The sequence below is a fragment of the Megalopta genalis genome, unplaced genomic scaffold (assembly GCF_051020955.1).
Source record: "Megalopta genalis isolate 19385.01 unplaced genomic scaffold, iyMegGena1_principal scaffold0185, whole genome shotgun sequence".
In the NCBI taxonomy this organism is placed as follows: Eukaryota; Metazoa; Arthropoda; class Insecta; order Hymenoptera; family Halictidae; genus Megalopta; species Megalopta genalis.
The window spans coordinates 193,779-216,615 of record NW_027476254.1 but is presented as its reverse complement, the minus strand read 5'-3'; positions in this window follow the sequence as shown (position 1 = coordinate 216,615).

Sequence of the window (22,837 nt, the reverse complement as noted above, 5' to 3'; positions counted from 1 at the left end):
TTCAAAGGATGATATTTCAGCTGCGCGAGAAATGAACTCGCGAGCTGCGGTCTCCGTTGCATTTTTTCGACCAACTGCAAAATTTTTTTTTGAAATTTTTGACGGCAAAAGTTATGTATATACACAAAAAATTGTGTAACAATATGATTATGTACAAATTATGTTTCGTTGTTAAAATATTTTATATTTTTTAAAAAGTCCGAAATGGGGATTGCGACAGGTTGCATGAATAAAAAGAAAGAAAAACATTTTTTTTTATTGTGTAAAAAATAAAAGACCGAGTAAGTAATACATAGTTACTATAAGCTCTACATTACATATTTATGTATGGTATTTAATTATAATATAAAATCCGAACCAAAAATGTCATGCTTCAAATATGATAATTTTGTCATGTTCAACTTATTATTATACGATTATAATATTGTTGCAAAGTACACAATTTCTCTCGCGTCGCGGCATTTTATTTACAATAAAGGATATTAACTATAACACAATTCGATACAATAACAATTCAGATCTTTTAGAAGTAGATGTTGAGTTGTCCTTTCAGAATCCTTGTCGTAGACAGCGAGCGGTGCCATGACGAACAACGCTGTCATTGTTTTTGCTCTTCTATATAAGCACGTTCGTTAATAGAACGATCTTCCATTTAATGGGCAAAAATGTCGGATTACGGAAGCAGGTGAAGTCGTATTTTTAAGTTAAAAAGCAAACCGGTCGCCGAAGCGCGCACAAAGTTTTTGTAATCTCGTTGTTCTTCCAGCGAGAGCGAGGGGGGGGGGGGGAGACTTAACGCCGTGTTTTCTTTCGATCTTGATCCTGATTTATCTGAACTTTGACGCTCCCATTTGTCCTTCTTTACGCCGCCAACACGCGGTTCCGGCTTCTTAAGCCGGTGGTCGCGTTTCCGGCGTTGTCGTCCACGGTTACCATGTCGTGCGATCGATCTTCATTCAGCTGCAGTTGGTCAGGGGCTTCGGTAATTAATTCGCTGAATCCGGTCGCTACTTGCTTCCATTTCAGCAGGTCAGCTGGCTGCAATGGTAGAACGATCGATCAATCCCCGGGAAAATCTATGTAATTTAGACCACGATTTGTTCTCCTTCGATTCGAGGAATCAGTCTTGCGAGCCCGTTAAATCGTGAGCGTTTCTACAACCCGACAAAGTATAATCCTCCCGGTCACGAATATTAATTAACAAGAGCCCGGACTGATCGAATTCGGCAGCGATAAATGAAAATAGAATCTGCCCGACCTACATCCGTTCATTAACTTGCCCCGGAGAGCAACGCTCTGGGCCAGATGACATCAGCGAAAGAAATAGATCTGTTTCGTACAGTTTTGGTATGAAATCCCGAGATTTCCATTCGGATTTCACCTTTGGGCAATTTTTGTCTTTGGCTCTTTAACGACAAGAGAAAATTCAGTAGGAAATTCGTTAGGAATTTTGCTAGAAAAAATAACTTGGTTGTATTTTACGTACAAATATCTAACAATTTTAATATGTTTTAGAATCTTCGGTATTAAGTACACCAGAAAATTGACTAGGAATATCACTAGAAAAAATTATTTGTTATGTTCAGATTTATGTATTTTATGTATAATTTTCCATCGATGTTTCCGTATTTTTTAAATTTTCGATATAAAGTTCTGTAGAAAAATCATGAGAAACTAACTAGGAGATATACTAAGAAATTTACTACATATGATTACTAGGTCTATTAAGATTTATGTATTTTATGTGTAAATTTCCATCAATGCTTAATCAGTTGAAAATCTTTGACGGATGATTTTTCTAGAAACTTCACTGGGAAAGTCACTAGAAAACTCGCTAGTAAATTCACTAAGAAAAATTACATTTTTATACAGATTTTTCTATGTAATTTTTATATTTAAATGTCCATTAATGTCGATATATTTTAAAATCGTAATAATACTGACGCGATAAATGTTTTTATTTAATAGTAATATCTTGAATATTAGTAATTGTATGCAAGAGAACATTTGTGTATGTTTTATGCAAATTTCAGCTGAATGCTTACACATGTTATTAGACCAACTGGACTAACTCACTAACTGGACAATTCACTAAAAGGTACCGATCGAAAAGATATAGCGATGTTTTTGGAACCTCGTGTAGCACCTAGTCTGGAGTGATTAATGGATTCAGGTTGGTTACCTCGCTAGCGGACGACGAAAATAAGAAATTCCATTAACACTTAACCTGAATCGACCAAGCAGGGCTCCTGGGTTAAAAGAACAGATTCTTATAAAAAAGAGGATCCAGTAAAAGGGTTTCTTACTGGCTTAATTTAAAATGGCCTCTAGAAAGTCATACTGATAATAATAGAAGAATCTTCTGCAGTACCAAGACTGGAGTGATTAATGATGTTATACATAACCTAAACTCATTCACTAGAAATTTAGAAATAACAAAGACATTATTTATAGAAGAAGGCTATATACAAACTAAGATTTGTACATCTCACTAGAAGGAAAAGGTCACTAGAATGTGAGTAGAATAATCCTAATTCTAACCTAAACTCATTCAATAAAAATTTAGAAATAACGAAGAAATTATTTATAGAAGAAAGTTATATACTAAAGAACTAGATACAAATTAAGGTTTGTATATCTTACTAGAAGAAAAAGGCCATTAGAAACTTAGCAGAACGTCATATCATAGTAAATATTTGGAACCCTACAGGCATGCCAAAATTAAACTATTGAAGCCCTAGGAGAAGCAGTGTAAAATTAAAGAATAACACAATCTGAAAATTTAGCTCAACCCCATCTGGGGGTAAGATAATTTCGAAGCAACGTGTAACCTCCGTGGCCGTATTTCTGGGATTCTACGTCATCTGCTAGTTAAGTGAGTCAAAACTCAAATATTAAAGCCGTAGGGGGCTATTATAATGTGCTAGAATTAGGAAATAGCCCGAACAGAGTCGGTGGTACCGCGATCCAAATATTAAATCCTTAGTGGGACTATTGTATCGCAGAATTAGAGGATTCCGCAAGTGCAGAATTTACATGAAAAGGAAGATGATATAAAGCAATCTTTAACCTTTATGGTTATATTTCTGGGATTCTACCTCGTTCGCTGGTCAGGTACCATACCCCAAATGTTAAGCCCTTGGGGAGACCATTATATCATAGAAGTAGAGTATTCCACAAGTGCAGAATTTATACTAAAAGGAAGATAATTTAAAGCAACCTTTAACCTTTACGGTTATATTTCTGGGATTCTAGATCGTTTGTGCTAGAGAGGGCTATTAAACCTGAAATATTAAATTCCCAGGGACGATATTATATCATAGAATTATTTATAGCTCAAATCGGGAGAAAATGATTTAAAGCAATCTAATCTGGATTCATAAATATAGGGAACAAAACTCTAATGTGGTAATGCAGTATCAATGGTACCAATATACGCACTGCCAAATTCTAGGATGTTAAAACCTAGAGTAATAAAATTTAGGATGACAAAGTCTATGCCCCTTAAAGCTAGTGTACCGACGCATTGAAACTAAGATCTAGGGGTGTTAAAGCTTAAGCTAGTATTCTAGAGTATTCTTTGGAAGTATATGTTTTCCTGGGGATTCACAAAAGAGAGACCCAAAATGTGGGATGTCACCTCATCTAAGGCCCCTAAATCTGGGATGCTACCATCTAGGGTCCCTATAACTGGAATGTCACTATCCAGGATCCCTAAAAATGAGATGTCACCGTCTAGGATGCTTAAAAACTGGGATGATATCGTCTAGGGTCTTTAAAACTGAGCTACCACCATCTACGGCCCCTAAATCTATGTTACTATGATGCAATGTTCAACAATCTATGTTACTATAATCTAGTGTTCCAAAATCTATGTTGCTATGATCTACTGTTCCATAATCTATGTTACTATGATCTAGTGCTCCAAAATCTATGTTGCTATAATCTAGTGTTCTGTAATCCATGTTACTATGATCTAGTATTCCAAAATCTATGTTACTATGATCCAGTGTTCCAAAATATATGTAACTATAGTCTAGTGTTCTGTAATCCATGTTACTATGATCAAGTATTCCAAAATCTATGTTACCATGATTTAGGCTCCCTAAATCAACGTTACTGTGGTCTAGTGTCCCAGAATCTATCACACCGTGATCTGCAACATCAAAACCTGCGATTGTGAAGTCTGAGGTACCAAAATCCATCATTCTTAAACAACGTGGCGCGAAAACGATCTATTCGCGCACAGGATTAGTCCAGGATTGAAGAGTGAGACAGTCGGGGGGAATTTCGGGTTGTGTCAAAGGCAGATAGTCGGATAGGGGAACGTTTAAGCTTCGCGGTCATAGAACAGGAATGGGTGAGGTTAAGTCCCGGGGCTTACCGTTAAAGTGAAAAAGACAGAGCAGCGCTATCGGAAGCAGCGAACCGCGTAGTTCCGATCTCTCGGTCGGGGATGTCTTGGTAAATCAAGAAGCTTGCCCAGCAGCTCTCCGTGACGGCCGCCGACGTCCTGCCGTATTAAGCCCAGGGCGTCCCTCACAATCACATCGGCGGTCACCCCCGGAATGTCAGCTGGTCGATGCGAAATTACCATTTAATCACCGCTCTTACGATTCTTGGCCCCCCGCCGGTAGTTATAGTCGTGCGGGGACGGATGGCGCCGGATTTATGGTAACCATTGGCCTGCGCTGCGTGCGCTACTTTCCTAGTTGATCGTGCTAAACGCTATTGAGGTTAGGTTAGTGGAACTTATCCGTTGTCGATGGTGATGATGTTCCGAGCTAATAAGGGGAACTTTGACTTTGGAACGACTCGATATACAATTGCGACCGTTAGTGCAACATGGCGGATGGTTGGGTTATGGTGCCAATGTCTAGTTATTTTTTGGTGATTTAACTAGTAGCGTTAGTTTTTGATTGTTCTGTTTAGAACGTTTTTGTAAATGCCTGTAGAAAATTGTATTTATGCAATTGTTTCGATGTAACATTGTTCTTTGAAATTGTTATTGCTATAGAATTGTTTGAAAAGCTGTTAAAGAACGCTTTGGAGGTTAGGTGTGTGACACTTGTCCGTTCTTGATGATTTTGTAAGTCAATAAGGGAAATTTGACTTTGGAACTATTCGATATTCAGTTTTCTGACGACTGCTGACTCAATTGGGACCGTTTGTGCAACATGGCGGACAGTTAGGTTATGGTGCCAATGTCTAGTTATTTTTTGGAGATTTAATTAGTAGTGTTTCAATATGGAATTATTTTTTAACTTTGTTGTTGCTGTAGGATTATTTAAACAATGGTTAAAGTGGAGAACTTTCTACATGAAAATAAGAAATGCTGAAATATTATTGCTTAAAGCGATTTTTCAAATAAAATTGTTTTGTAGGCAGAAATGAAATGTAAAATCTGAAAAACTTGGTTTTTGTTCGATTTAAAGGGTGCAATTTTTTCTGAGCAGATATAATGTAGGAGAATTTGCAAAAAAACAATCGAAAGGAAGGTACACCATGCGTCGAATTGGAAATTATTGGGTCTCAGCGTTCATTGATTCGAGTTTATAAATGACAAAAACGAGGAAATGCTACTTTATTTATGGAAGTCGATATTTATATTGCAGATAGGGACAGGCAGCGTAAAACGATTAATTAGCTGCGACGGAAATTGATGACTTACGTTAACAAATAACGGTACAAATGTGCGAAAGTTTCTGTGAACGACTGCTGTTCGTTTACTTTCCTCGACCAGTGCTATCAACAAATTAAAAAACTAAATTCCCAATCCTGTCCAGTTCGAGGACTGGATGCTTTCGTGATGAATATGGAGTGCCAGAAATAAGTAAATTGACAAATTAGTAAATTAAGAAGTTGAATAAACAAAATCAGGAATGATGAAATAAATAAATTAGGAAGTCAAAGATATGTGAAATAAGGGAAATAGGACATGACAGAATAAACGAAATAAGAGATGGCAAAATAAATAAATAAATGAAGAGAAACAAGAAATTGGTGGAAACCAGAATGATCAATTGAAGAAACACATAAATTAACAAATTACAAGCATTGAATAAACAAAGTCTGGAATGAGGATACAAAACAATTCAGAAATTGATGAAATGATGAATTAAATAAATTAAGAAATAATGGCAAAAAAAATTAAATGATTCACAAACTGACGAAAACAAAAATTAACCTATTAAGAAATGAAAAACTGGAGAAACGACGTGATAAATGAAGCAACGAAGAAACAAACAAATTAAGGAATACGGAAATTAACTGAAATTACTATAATACTTTCTGAAGCAACATTGAGAATGGCGTTTGAAAAATGTCGCAAAATCGATCTCGGGTGCGTGAATTTGATTCAAAAGTACCAATGCAGCGTCGGACCCTATTTTAATTACTCTTCGTTAGCATGGAGCTTGTAAGGATTTTTTCCAAAAGCGGTGCGCATCAAAGAACACGTCGAAGTACGAAAATGAAATTTTACAAACTGTCTGACACAGCGTGACCCCTTTTAATTATCGGGCACCGTTTCGAATCAACGATTGAGCAACATGGCGGAATTATTGCTTAACTCAGCGTTCGTCGTTTACTTGTTCATTTCATCAGCGTGCGCGTGCAATCGAAAAGAATGCGTTGTTATCCTCGCGAACGACCGAATTAAAAACACGTTAACACTTTTCCGGCAACCTCGCGTTGTTCCGCGTTCCCGTCAACTTTGATTCGCCATTCAGTTAAATGCGCAGACTTGCAGCAATGAATTTCTTTAGTCGTTGCGAATTCATTCGATTCAAATCTTGTTAAACAAAATATAAAAACGAAGATTTGTATATGTCTTTATATATTTATATTATATATTTTATATTTTATACTTTTTTATATTATATATTTTATATTTTATACTTTTTCATATTATATATTTTATATTTTATACTTTTTTATATTATATATTTTATATTTTATGCGTTTTTATATTATACATTTCATATTTTATACTTTTTTATATTATACGCTTTGATAATAAACGCAGGCCATTTTCTATCGAATCGAATTTCTATCAAAAGGTGAAAAATTCATTTCGACAAAGTGAAATGTTGCAGAAGAAAATTAGGGGAGGGGTGCATATATTATTTAAATTATGCATATTGACTGTGTGTGTATTGACTGTATTTTATTATACTTTATAATAATATTATCGATAAGAATTCTCGAAACATTTTTCTCAAAAATATATGTACATATACGATTTAACAAATGCAATAAAATTAATATTTTTCCTTAAACATGTATTTGCAACCAGTGCAAGTGAAATAATGTGTACGCGTGTACATACAGGGTGCTCCATATAAAAGAAACCTTAAACTTATCTCCTTCATTCTATTTTTTTACCATAATAGTATGACCATTAAAGCATCTTTAGTTATATTGTTTTTCATTAGCATGAAGCGTATATTGGATAAAATTTAATGTTCCAGAAATATTTCTTACATGGCAGCTAGGAAGGTTAATAGAATGGTCTGTTTTAGGTGCGACAATAATAATATTATTCTTGTGAATAATGAACTACATTCTTCTGAGAAATATATGTGAAATTATTAAGAATAATATTGTTAGTATTAGCAATATTGGAATATAGAAATAAAGAAATAGAAACAAATACTAAAAATTGCTAATTAGAAAATGAAATTGAAAGTAACAAATAGGACAAAAAATACCGTAATTAGCATAATATTATGAAAAATAACTTATACGTGCCATTAAAATTAATAATATTAGAAAATGAAAATACCAAATGGAAACTAGACATAAATATTGCCTATTAAAAAATAAAAATGAACGTAGCAAGTGGTAAACAAAAATATAAATTGCTACCTAGAAAATAGAAATGAAAAATATCAAATGATAATTAAAACAAAAGATTGTCAATTTGAAAGTAAAAATAAAAGTATGAAGCAGTAAATAAAATAAGAACAAAATAAAAAGTGACTAATTAGAAAATAAAAATGAAAGTAATAACTAGAAGCTGAAATGAAAAATTGCTGAACAGAGTATAAAAATCGAAACTAATAGTAAATACCAAATTGAAAAATTACCAAATGAAAAAATAAAAATTGGAATAACAAATACAACATAATATACAAAACTGTCTACCAGAAAATAGAAATGAAAGTTCTGAGTAAAAACTGAAATTAAAAATTGCCAAATAGATTATAGAAATTAAAACTCCGAGTGGAAGCTTACATAAAAAATTGCCAAACAGATAGCAGAAATTGAAATGCCAAATATTATAGAAAATGAAAGTAAAAATTGTCAATTAGAAAATATAAAAATGAAAGTACTGATTTGGAAACTGAAATTAAAAATTGTCAAATAGAATACAGACATTAAAACATCTAGTGGAATCTAACATGAAAAATTGCCAAATAGATACTCCAAATTAAAATATCAAATAAGAAATAAAAGTAAAAATTGCCAATTAAAAAATAAAAATGGAAGTACTGGTGCGTGTGTGTGTAGAAACGGAAATTAAATATTGCCAAATAAAATATAAAAATGGAAACTGATAAATTACAGTAACACGAACTGAAATGAAAAAATGCCGAATGGAAAATAGAAATAAAAACTTTCGTTAGTATTTGCACAAAGTAGAGAACTGATTCTGAGAATTGTCAACTAAAAAATATAAATGAGAGCACCAAAGGTGAACAGAGAATATGACTCAAGATATGAAACGAAATAACAATTGCCAATTAGGGAGGAAAATTGAAAGTAGAGAAGGTAGGAAATAAAAATGGCGGACTTAGCATAAAATAATAATCTGTCTGTTCTGACCCACAACTTTTTTGCTATTTCATTAACATTGGATAGCGAAATCTAAACTTGTATTTTAAAAAATTGGAGTTTGAATAGTTTTCTAATTGTGGTTTAAGATGGAGACCTAACTTCCGGTTACTTTAGAATTTACCAAATCTAGCTTAAACCCTAGAAAACGCCATTTATATTTTCTAGTCGGATCTTCCTTCGGATACTTAATTTTGAAAATAAATTACAAAAGGACTGTGGAAAATGCCTCCCTCTCTTTAAGAATTATTTAAACATGTTTAAATGTTCGTAATATTGTAAAACAGTGTATCGTCGTAATCAGGAGAATCTGTAGAATTATTCTACGCAAATATCATGCGTGTGGCATTCACGGTTAAAGAAAAATGAAAAATTTTCAATTAAGAAGCTAAAAGAAGTTGTAGTCGACAGTTTGACGTTTCGTTTTAAAATGAATTTTTATAATCTAAAACAAATTTTAGATTATAATGATTTCTAAATTTGTGGTAAAATCGTAAAAATCGTTACGTACGCTCCTTGAGGAAGATTATGGTCTCCCTGACCGACTGCAGCGATTTCTTCGATATTATATCGTCGTCTGCGTCCTGTCTGCCAAGAAACATATCAGAAACTGAATTTCACAAAATTACAAAATTTTTTGATTTTTGATAGCCAAACATTACAATGACCTTTGAAAAAATATGTGTAAATATGCACAAAATAGCGATGATCTTCAATACTTGGAAGAAAATGATCTCGAAAGAAAAGAAGAACATCAATCGTAATATTCTTAGCTCTGAACTAAAGAAAGTTGGCACATATTTTTGATATCAGCAAAAATACGAAAATATTTTATTATACAGGGTAAAATAAAATAAACTAACTAAAATAACGAAATATTTAATTTCTCACTGATTTTAACCAAATAAATCGTACAACAATAAACCTAAATACATTTGACGATTTCTTTGAGTTTTATTAATTAGTCTACTTGGACATAAATACAAGTGATATTTGTTAGAATTTTATAAAATAACAAGAAATCCAGTAAAATCGAATGTAGTACTTCAGAACAGTCAATAATTTCATTCAACCGATCACAATAAATTTCATCGAGGAGCACATAATTATAAAATTCCAATGAAACTAATACAATAAATTTCATTAAAGTCCGCGTGTCCGCGATCAAATGAGGAACCCGGCGGAAGCTGAGAACCGGGTAGATCCGTGGCCATAAATAACGCAAAATAATATTCAGCCGGGTTAATTAAAAATAATATTTCATTGTGGACGCGGTGCGCGTCGCGGATCTCCATTATCCTCCGCCATTTTTAAAAACGCGATAGGACCGACCGACTCGTTTCCAATCCGAATTCCGTCAGGTAGTTTATTAAAAAGAAAAAATGAAACGCATAAAACAACGGAAAGAAATCAAAGCGTTCGGGCTAAGAAAAAACAATCAAGAGCGTGTTCGTGTCACGTTCGCTTTAACTGATTCATGCTAGCGATAATTAAACGCAAGCTCGGCCGCGTCGGCCGACTTGTTAGTCCCGAGATAATTATTGTTCGGCAGGCAATTATAATTCTTACTTTACTGTGTTGCCGGGCGTGTGATCGCCGATCTTAATGATCCTAATTGCACCGATAACCTTTCGCAGCGCGTTGATTTTGTAATAAAATCCGCGCAGATCGACGAGCTAGTCGCGAGCCATTTTTACCCGCTGATAAAACCGGAATACATTTATGAAATGTTACAGAATTATTTCTTCATTTATGAGGTTCTTGAGAATTAATTTATGAGAATTCGTGGATCGTATCGAGCAAAAATTTTAATAAAATAAATGATAGTACGTAATATGTAGTAAGAAGATTATGTTAGCAAACAAACTAATTTATTCAATAGATTTTAAACAATTTTAGATCAGTCTTCCATTTTAAACAATTTTAAATTAGCCTTTGATCACAAACAATATTAAATCAGTTTTCCATTTTAAGGAATTTTAAATTAGCCTTTGATCATAAACAATTTTAAGTCAGTCTGCGATTTTAGACAATTTTAAATCAGTCTTCAATTTTAAACGATTTTACACATTTTGTAGTCAAAATTTAATCATCCATTTTTTTTATTTTGTACATCAATTAAGAATAAAATATTAATGGTGCTTTATTTAGAATTTGTAGTCTTTTTTGTGAAAATCATATTGTTCTAGTTAAGGGATAAAGGTGTGAAAGTGAACAATTCACGGAGTAAAAAAGTCCATTTCTGATCTAGGGACTTCGATGATGTTCTATTTGATATATAGGAATTTTTATGATATTCTATTAAACATATAGGAACTTTGATGATGCATTGTTTGTGATCGAGTGATTTCTATTATTTTCTGTATGAGGACTAGAGACTTTGATTCTTCTTCATTTGTAATTTAGGGGCTTCCATGATATGATTACAATGTTCTATTTGACATGTAGGGACTTTGATGATGCCTTGTTTTCGGTCTAGAAATTTTTGTTATTTTCTGTTTGAGGACTTTGATTTTGCTCCATTTGTGATCTTGGGACTTTAAAGATATTCCGTTGGTTGATACATAGATTTTTACGCTAATTTTCTTTAGATTTAGAGACTTTGATGATATTTCGTTTGCATACTAGAGACTTTTTTATATACCGTTTAAAAAGCATAATTATAGCTGTAATCTAGGGACTTTCATGATGTTCCCTTTGAATATGGGAAATCTTGTCTGCGATCTAGGAATTTACATTATTTTCGGTATGAGAGATCTAGACACTTTGATGATGTTCAATTTAAGGTATAGGGATTATTATAATATCTATATTTGAGATGCAATGATTTCGATGATTCTTGCTTGCAATCTAGGGATTTTCGTTATATCCCGTTTCAGGTTTACTGTTTTTCATTACACATCGATCGAGATCTAGGCACCTCGTTCCGTTTTGAAATCTAGGAACTTTTTGATTTCGTTTCAGGGTCTCGTTGCCATTCTCAAGGGTTGCACGTCACGATGATGCAGAATCTACACTATGGTACAGCGGCAAAGGACGGTCCCAGCAACCCAAATACCGCACCAACCCCTTATCAGTCAATTCCTATAATCCATATTACGGAGCCGCTCGAGGCAGAGGTGGCGCAGAAATCGGCAGGGCCTGAGGCGCCGGCGGACGCGAGGTATCCCGCGCTCTCCAGTCCTGGGACATCTATCCTGACCTGGCTCCTGCTCCAGCCTCCCCTTTTAGCAATATAAAAATGTCGAAACCACCTGTAGCGCCGTTTCAACCCCTTGACCCAGACTCCAAAAGACTATTTCAACTCCTTGGCCCAGGCTCCTATGCACCATTTCAACCCTTTGGCCCTGGCTCCAACGCACCGTTTCAACTACTTGGCCCAGATTCCAGTGCACCATTTCAACCCCTTGGCCCAGGCTACAATGCACCATTTCAACCCCTTGGCCCTGGCTCCAATGCACCGTTTCAACTCCTTGATCCAGATTCCAGTGCACCATTTCAACCCCTTGGCCCAGGCTCCAAAGGACTATTTCAACTCCTTAGCCCAGGCTCCAAAGGAATATTTCAACTCCTTAGCCCTGCTCCAATGCACCATTTCAACTCCTAGGCCCAGGCTCCAAAGGACTATTTCAATCCCTTGGCCCTGGCTCCAACGCACCGTTTCAACTCCTTGGCCCAGATTCCAGTGCATCATTTCAACCTCTTGTCCCAGGCTCCAAAGGACTATTTCAATCCCTTAGCCTAGGCTCCAAAGGACTATTTCAACTCCTTGGCTCAGGCTTCAAAGGACCATTTCAACCCCTTGGCTCAGGCTCCAGTGGACCGTTTCAATTCTTTGGCCCAGGCTCCAATGGACAATTTCAACCCCTTGGTCCAGGTTCCAATGGACCGTTTCAACCCCTTCGCCCAGGCTCCAATGGAATGTTTCAACCCCTTGACCCAGGCCTCAATGGACCGTTTCAACCCCTTGACCCAGGCAACAATGGACCATTTCAACCCCTTCGCTCAGGCTCCAGTGGACCATTTCAACCCCTTGACCTAGGCTCCAAGGCTCAATTGAGGAAGCTCGACCTCTTCGATCCGGCAGAGCCTAATTTCACATCGGTGAATCGTGGATTCCTCAACTATGATCTATCTGATCCATCGAAATCAATTTTCGAGGACTTTAATACGGGAACATCGATGGTCCTCCGAGCTGACAAATACGACGACGACTCCAGTGAAGAGGATCCTGTTCCTCTTTACCACTCGGACTATCCCAGAAAACAGTTTGATTCGAGGACAGATGTTTTCGATCTTAGGAGACCAGCAGTACAGTTGAATAGAACCGAGTTGATCGATCCAAGGAATCCAGGATTACCGATAGACCAAGCGAACCCCAGAAAAGTCAACATCTTGGGGCTGTGTTGAGCCAGGGACTTGTCGACTTGCTGGAAGATCAGTCTAGGGACCTCAGAGTCGGTAAACCTCAGAAAGATCAAACTCGGGACAGCAGAATGGCGCAGAGACTTAGCGTATTGCCAGGGAACCAGTCCAGGGAGTCGAGGATGGCGCAAAACCATAATCAACTTCAGGACCCTAGAATGACTCACGAGCTTGTACATGTCCAAGGGAATCAACTTAGGGACTCTAAGATGGCTGGTAGGTTCCGGCAGCATCAAGATGCTCAGCCCAAGGACTTCAAGATGGCTAACAGGTTCGGCCAAGGCGATCAGTTTAGGAACATGAGGTTGGCTGACAAATTGATGACGAGGCTAAGGAGAAGAAGGATACCGTGGATGAAAAAAATGTTCCAATGAACGCGACCGACGGGATATTCCTAAGTCATATCGATTATGATCTGCCGGAGGAAATGACCACACAAACTCTGGAGATCGATATCATGCCTGTTACTCGACAGTCCGAAGACTACAATAGAAAGAGTCTAGTGAATTATTTTCACAGAGTTGGTGGTTTTTGCTTTTAATGGGAATAATGGGGATTACTTTTAGTAATTGTTACTTTAAAATAGTGGATATTATTTTTAGTGGATTGGCAATTGTGTTTTATAGTGGATATTATTTTTATTATGTAAGTTAGTTACTTGACTAGTTACTTTCAATGTTGGGAATTATTTTTAAAGGATTGGCAACTGTTACTTTCAACATTAGGAATTATTTTGACTAGATTAGAAATTGTCTCTTTCAATATTGGGAATTATTTTGACTAGATTGGAAATTGTCGCTTTCAATATTGGGAATTATTTTTAATAGATTGGCAATTTATACTTTCAATACTGGGAATTATTTTTAATAGATTGGCAACTGTTATTTTCAATAGTGAAGATTACATTTAATAGATTGGCAATTACTGTTTTCAATAGTGGGGATTACTTTGACTAGATTGGCAATTATCACTTTCAATATTGGGAATTATTTTTAATACTTTGGCAATTGTCACTTTCAATAATGGGGATTATATTTAACAGATTGGCAATTTCAATTCTTAGTAGTCGGGATTAGTTTCATTAGTTTGGCAATTGTCACTTTCAATAATGAGAATTATTTTTCACCGGTGAAATAATGATGGCTGCTTTTTGTAATATGAAATTTGGAGGCTAAAAACGTATCGATGACAATTCTTGTGCATTTAGCTTCGAATTTAAGAGAATTATAGTTCTTAATTAATTTGTTATAAATTGTTAATCAGTTGATTGTTAAATTGTTAAATTGTTAATGATTAAATTGTTAATCAGCATGACCAGTTTTTATTGTATTGTACAAAGACCTTAATAATAGAAACGATTATTTCTAGCAGAAATCCCTAAAAAATCATTTTATTAATGGGGAATCGAACGACGTGCAATCGACAAAAGGTCACTCATTAGGCTTTCAATTTCGTAGAGCCATAGCCTTCTTTAGTGCTGTTTATTCACGTTTTCCCGATAAGATCGAACAGTGAACTGTTAGATCTACGGAGGTCGTAAGTCTCCGATTCAATCGTGTACACCGAGTCTGCGCGATTCCCTATGACTCTTTCGAGTGATACGGATAGTAGATTGATAAAGAATGGTTTTAACACTGACTGATATCAATAACACTATGTTTTAACATAACATAACAATTTTTAACGCTAGGGTGACTAACTGTACTTGGCTTAGAATGAATTGAGTTGATGGTGAGACTATCGATGTAATCTTGACCGAAGTCTTTACGCGTTGATGTCTGGTTATTATCTGTCCGTCCGTTGTCTGTTTTGTTTTTTAAGAAGAATCGTTAGCGGTGTGAAGTTTTTAATGAGACACTCGGATTCAATGTTTTTTCAAGTTATCCGGATCTAGAATGATCGGTTAAAAAATTGTGAACAAGGGAAAAAGTGACCACCCCGAACTAATAGTCACTTGCAGGTATGAATCGTACGTGCGAGTGAATCTCGCAAAGAATCCGCCTGTCTCGAAGGTTGATCGTCGTAGGTAATAAGACTGGGGAAAAAGATATTGCCTTGGGTAATCGGAGTTGTGGAGAAGGTAACGGGAATACGTGACGGTGAGAGAATTTTGGCGACCAGATGTAGGCAGCGTTGAAGGAAATATTACAGGCAGGAAATAACGGCTTTTCGGTATAATTAGATACTATTATTACGGTCGCTTATTTGTTTGTGGAAAGACGCTTGCAGTACAGATAGAGTCGTTTGGTAATTTTCGGAATCTATTGTATGGTAGGGACGGTGTTGGGTCGAGCGGTCGAGCCACGTATGCTTTATTACTATAGGTAGCTTCTATATACTTTTAACGCGGAACAAAAAGTCTTAGTGGACATGAGGCGAAAAAAGATAGACTTACAATTGGCTTATGTGCAAATGCGTTAGGCACACATAAGATTATGCCTACTGTAATTTATAAATATAAAAACCTAAGAGCTTTGAAACATGTACTTTCATTACCTTACAGGCAGGAAATAACGGCTTTTCGGATAATTAGATACTATCGTTACGGTCGCTTATTTGTGTGTGGAAAGACGCTTGCAGTACAGATGGTGTCGTTTGGTAATTTTCGGAATCTTTTGTATGCTTATGCCCCGACGGTATTGGGTCAAGCGGTCGAGCCGCGTATGCTTTATTAATATAGATAGCTTCTATAATACTTTTAACGCGGAACAATTGCAGTTTCTAAGTTTATGATTTTTTCGAGCCGTCTTCTTTCCGGCAATAAAGTCATTTCTGCATTTTCGAGTAAAGCACGCCTCATCGGCAGCATTTTTTATAACAGGGTCGTTAGCACGCACCGCTTCGGTCGCCCGTCCAGTGTTTCTTGCTACCTGCGGCACTGCGTGCTACGTCACTTTTACATCCCCTTTCATCGCGTCACTGGTCAATCAATTTCTAGTCTTCTGTCCACGAAACGGTATAAAAGCTCGAAACCGATTCTTCTCTTTGTCATTGGTCATGAATTATGAGTCATTGTGTCATTAGTCATCGGCCATTGGTGTCTTGTGTCTTGTTCGCTCAGTAAGTGTCAGTTAAAATAAAACAGCTGTTCATCTTTAATTAGACGAACAGCGATACTAATTAATTCCGTCGCTCAGCGTAATTGGCCTTACAACCCGAGAGATTTTGTAATCGCGGAGTTTTAGTATTGGGTATACTCGACGTGCACCCTACAAACAATGATAACTATTTTTACTAACATCATATTTAAAGGTTAATAATGTATAGCTGGTAATCCTGATATATTAAAATTTGAATTTAAAAGAATTACAACAGAATAATGAATTCTTATATACTTTAAATAGAATAGTAATTACTGTTTCCATGTATTTTTATCGTCAGTTATGAATACTGTAATAGTCGTTAAATTTGATTAAATATTATTGTTATTATGCAAATAGAATACAGATTCATTTACAATAACTGTTATCGTATACGAATTAATTTTATATGCTTTTAGAGATTACTGATTATTGAAACATTAGACAAGTCCAATTAATAATATTACAATTAGAGCGATTGAAAGTGACACAAAATTTAATGTAAATAAAATCAAAATAATTTTTCTAATAATGCGGGACTTGAAAAAATAGTTGTGCCCTGTTATGATTTATGCAACAAACTGTTACAAAATTGACACAATTGAGAACAAAATAATTTATTCCAATAATGTAGAAGTTGCAATGTTTAAAAATATCTACAAAATTAAAGAAACTACAAAAAACTTATTGAAACAGGAAATGACTCTTGCAACAATGTTGACGTTAAAACAAGGACTGTGTTCCACTATAATTTATGCAACAAACTAGTCTACGTCAAAATGAAAAACCAGAAACATTAAAAAACACCGTAAAAGTTTAAATTTGGTACAAGTTAAAACAAAATAATTCTTGCAACTATTAATCAACGAAGTGAAAAACAACGAAAAAGGTTGACACGATTAAGAACAATGCGATTTGTTTTTCAAATATCATAAATATTAAAAATCCACTCAAAATAAAAAAACTCGCATTTTGTAAAGACAAAATAATTGTTCCAGCAATGTCGAAGTTAAAATATGAGCTCTGTCTCGCTACGGTTTATGCAATAAATTAATCTACTTCGAAGTAAAGAACGGCAAGAAAACTAGACATGATTAGGAACAATGCGATTTAATTTAAAAAAATCGTGAATATTAAAAATCCGCTTAATAATAGGAAAACTCACACAAATAAAGACAAGACAACAATATCGATGTTAAAAAATGAGCTGTGTCTCGCTACGGTTTACGCAACAAATTAAACTACTCTGAAATTAAAAACAACGAAAAAATTGACATGATTGAGAACAATGCGATTTGTTCTGTAAAAATCATAAATATTAAAAATCTGTTGAAAAATAAAAAAGACTCACACGAGTAAATGCGAGATCGTTTTCCCAACAATATGAACGGCGAAAATGTAGCTGTTCCTTTTGGATAGACAACTGGATAAGTCCCCTTAATAGAAACGATCTGACACGTGCTACGTCGCAGCTGTTCTCTCTGTTCCGACGGCGTAGTTCCAATCAAAACCCGGCGGAGATAAGAAAAGTTCATGGTTTCCGATGAAAGGAAGAACCCGAGATTGAGACTTAGTTTTACAGACACACAGAGGGTGGAGAAAGTATCCGTACGTTGCGGATGAAAGAAAGAATCCCTGCGCGGAATCGCAGAACAGCTTAAGGTGAACGGAAACGACCGACGAAACCAACTTCTGCCCGGTCAGCTGTGGCTCGATCTACGGTGTATTGAAATCTCTCAACAGTTTGTTGATCAAACGAACACCGTCCTCGCTTCTCCAGATCCAAGAATCAATTTTTTTTCCGCGTCCGAACGCTGAACGTCGACGTTGAAAAATGTTTAATTGGTGTTTTTGATCAATTTCTTGTTCTAATAATTGTAACGTCGACGCGGCAAAACCGACAACCATAATGGCGTACGACATTGTTTAAAAGTCTATTTTATTTGGATAATTATTTTGTACAGTAGAACTTCGGTTATGCGAATTAATTATAACAACGTGGACGTTTGCATAATGGAACAATTACTTAGTATTAGTTATACAAGCAGTATAATTAGTATTAGTTATACAGCAGATTTTGGGGTACCCTGTAGTGTTCAGCAGCATCGTTATTGTATTTTTCAGATATAGTAATCAGTGTTTATTGATTTGTGTAATAAATAAGATTATATTCAGTATTAATAATAATAACAATAATAATAATAATTTTATTTCAATCCATACTTTCGCATTGAAGTTTCGAGTGTTTTTACAGTTACTTAAATTTTTTTATTACACTGTTTTGTATTCAATAATACAGATATAGTATATAATTATACTACATCTGTACTATTGAACACAATAGTATGTCGTATAAAGCTTGATTTAGACTGTGACACCAGTTCGTATAATAAAGGCTGCCAATAACAGTTAATTTTTTAAATTTAATGTCGTTAAAAAAATTGTAGCATATTTAATTTCCTAATCAATGTTTCGTTAAATATTTTATCTGGATGAATGTCTTAAAATATTTCCTAAAACAGGCCTGTTATATAATATTGCATAAATACCTGCTCACGATCTAATTTCCAATTGCAATGACTCGAACAGTATTCCATTGATACCATTCTTTTAATGTTAACCGTTTAATTTCATTAATCTCTCATTTCTGTTCCCACGTGACTGAATAAAACACTTAATAATACATTACATAATTACAATATTCATGGAAATTCTCGTCCTCGTACATCATATTACACAAATTAAAATTGGAGAATTTCCTTTATCATCGAAAAGATTTTTCATTATAAAAATAAAATAAAAACGCTGTTAATCCTTTGTTAATTTATATGTTTTCTTGAATTTAGGAACCAGCACTAATAATAAATGAGTAACTAAATGAATAATAAGTAAATCTGTCGAATTTTATAATTAGACATATCTAATTAGATATGTTTTATAATTGTAATGTTATTATAATACGATTAGACTAAATAATTATATTATAATGTTATAATAGAATTGTTTACGAATGATATTCTATAAATACGACGATTATCAAATATATAATTTTGTATATAAAATTTTTTATGATTTTTGTGAAATGCGTTTATAATTTTGGTAAGATGTTTTTATAATCTTTATTAAATGTTTTGTTAGGGATATCTTCGTATCCCTTAGTGCCTCATCCTGGCCGCCCCGAGGTCGTCGCCGACGCGTCACCGGCGCGTCCACCGCGTACCACTCTGCTTGTTTCTTATGGTCACAGTCTGTGGGACCCATGTGCACGCTAGCCACGTTTTGTACTAATGTTTATTAAACCACGTTGTGTTAAGTAATTAACCTGTGTCTCTCACTTCCATACCTCTTATCATGTTTCTATCATTTCTAGAAAATGTTTCCTCGATTAATAAAATGTAGTTATAATTCTTACAAAATGTAGTTGTAATTCTTACAAAATGTAGTTATAATTCTTAGAAAATGTTTCTATAATTCTTATAAAATGTTTAAATAACTTTTATAAAATGAATGATGAGAAGTTTGATACAAAATTTGCAAGCTTTCCGTGAGATTAGGGTTATCCAGAAGTACTGGAAAAATATTAATCCTTCGCTCCTGCGTTGTCATATTTTCGTTTCGTTATCGGATATAAATGATTCAGCTAGAGCCGATAATCGAATGCTTTTTTCGAATACAAAAGTGAGTTTGGTTTTTATTTCCTGTGGATTGAGATTCTCTTCGCTCTGCGTGAATACATTGGCATGCATATCATACTAACTGTTGTTGCTGCAGACTGCATTGATTTTAATCGCGCAAATTTTCTCATATATTACCATCGAAATCTAACATGAGTATTTCAACGAGATTTAATGTGCAGTAATATTAGATTAAAAATTACAAAATTTAAATTTGTTGCATTCAATTCATTTATTTTGTGTATAATAATCTAGTTTTATTTTGAGTTTATTCAATATTTATAGTTTATATACATAATTATTTATAGTTCATTTAGAACTCTTTTTACATGTACACAATTATTTATATCTTTTATACGATTTATTCTATATACACATACGTAATTATTTATATTTTATTCAGGGTATATTTTATACGATATATTTTATACAATTATTCATATTTTATTTCTAATTTACTCTATATGTACATAATTATTAATGTCTTCTCGAAAATATACATATCTACATGTAATTTTAGTGACGCCTTATTTCAAATTCATTTTGTATAAACATAATTGTTTATGCTTTATTTATTTGTTCTATATACGCATCATTACATATGCTTTAATTAAATGCTGTCTTAATTGTTATACTTTAAAATTGATTTTATGCGTAACTATTCAAATTTGACTTAAATTTTTCGACAAGATATATTAACGCAACAAACATTCCAAAAATAAAATTGACATTCGCGTAAACGATTCTTGAAAGTATTTCTATTTTAATAAATCAAATACTTGCTCGCCTCGAAATGCAATCAGCCATTTTGCATACAAACATTTGAGCGGAACACTGAATTGACATCCGCAAACTTAGAACTTCGAGTAACAAAACAACGGCTCCATTTCTTGATAAAAATCAAATTTCCCTTTCCAGCTTTATCCATTTCTTTTACCGTACTGTTTTAGAATTTTTCATATATTCCACGCCGGGGAACCGCTACACTCCAGCAGATTAACAATCTTTCTGTTTCTCCTCTCGTTCGGAGAACAAAGCAGGTTGATTTTATGGCCGCCATGCAATCTTTCGAGAGCGCGTTGCAAGAAGCAGTATAATTTCCGACAGAACCATTCCTCTGGCGTGGAAAGAATTTTACAGACTATTCCGGCTTCAGCTAATCTGTCCACAAAGTTTTAAGTCCATGATCTTATTACTCTCGTTTCGAAAAATGACCGAAGATCAATTTCTGTTTTGGTTGTTCCGATTTTTAGAAAAACACTTCTATATAAAAGAATATTCGTACGTTCGTATAATTTTTCCTAAATAAACAGCGAGAATGGGATACTTTTAGATCATTTAAAAGTTATTCATTAATAATATTATTAATATTAATATTATTCATATATTAACAATTTTATTATTAATACTAAAACATTTCAAAATTTCATATATTTGATTAATCATTTAATTGATTAATCAATTAAATTAAACTTGCAAAGCAAAGTAATATGACATCGATTACTATTTCAACATTCTTATCTATTGCAAATCTTAATAGAATTAAGAAACTTTTATGAATGAGCATAGAAATTAGATTTTAAATAATTTTGTCACTCGCATACAGGTGACGTAGTCAAAGTGTTAATGATGCAATTAATATAATTTAATAGTTTCACTTAAGTTGGATACGTTAGAATTAACAGTTAATTTTTGTATAAATAATTTCGAAAATGAATATCTTATCGGTGTTTGGGTCAAAATAATTGGTACAAGTAGCTTTTTCAAGTGTCGGTAATTGGGACATCTGCATTATTTTTATTCTTCATTAATTTCACATCAAATTTATGCTTTCTACAAGTATTTATATATATATGCAACAGATGAACAAAAAATCATGCTTAATGTGTCGGTAATTGGGACCCTTACCCTACAGTGCACGTTACAGTGCATTCTTCTAGAGCACATTGAGCGTTACAAAATAATGTACATCCTCGTCCAAAAGTATTGGGACTATATTTATTTAGCATAAATTATAATATTAAAAATAAACAAACATGGAAAATAAAGAAGATATAAAGAAGAAGTAAATTTAAGAATAAGTTAAAATAATTCAGGCAATTTCCTATCGAATTTTCTGCAAGCCTTCTGATACTTTTGTAGGGGGGTGTACGAAGCACCCGGACACCGAGCGACTGCGATCTCTTTAAAAATCGAACGAGAATCAACGTTCTTGGAGAAAAAGCGCTCGTTTACGATTTGGTCCAGCAATTAATAATTAGTTTATTGGGTTGTTGGCGGTGAAACGTGCTCGACGTGCGGAACGCTTTAATTGAAATTGGAGCAGAAGCGGCTCCGTGGTCAATATTCCATGAATATTTTGCACTTGCGAAAGAACTCCATGAATGCCACCTCCTCTGCCGGCATTATTAAATCGCCGGCGTCTACCGTAATGTATTGTGCGTTACGTATTGTCGGTGTATGAAAACAAGCGCGAACGGCGCCGCGCCGCGCCGGGATAAAGGGAACGCAACCATAATATGCTGACGATAATGAAAGTGTGTTGCCGGCAAGAACGGTCAAAAGTGCCCTAAATTCGGCTCGCCGCGATGTCGAAATACGATGAAGCTGCAAATAACTTGTGCCAGCAGAAACCACCGCCTGCCGAAATATGGCTTTGCAATCGTTATTTGCAACGTTGTTTGTTAAATACGGGCCTTGAAACGCGACGCGGGCGACCTTTACCGCGATTCCGTGCCAATTCCCGTGATTCCGTATTTAATTGTTGAGAAAATATTATTAGCAACGTTATAAGCAATTATTATTATTTTTATTATTTAA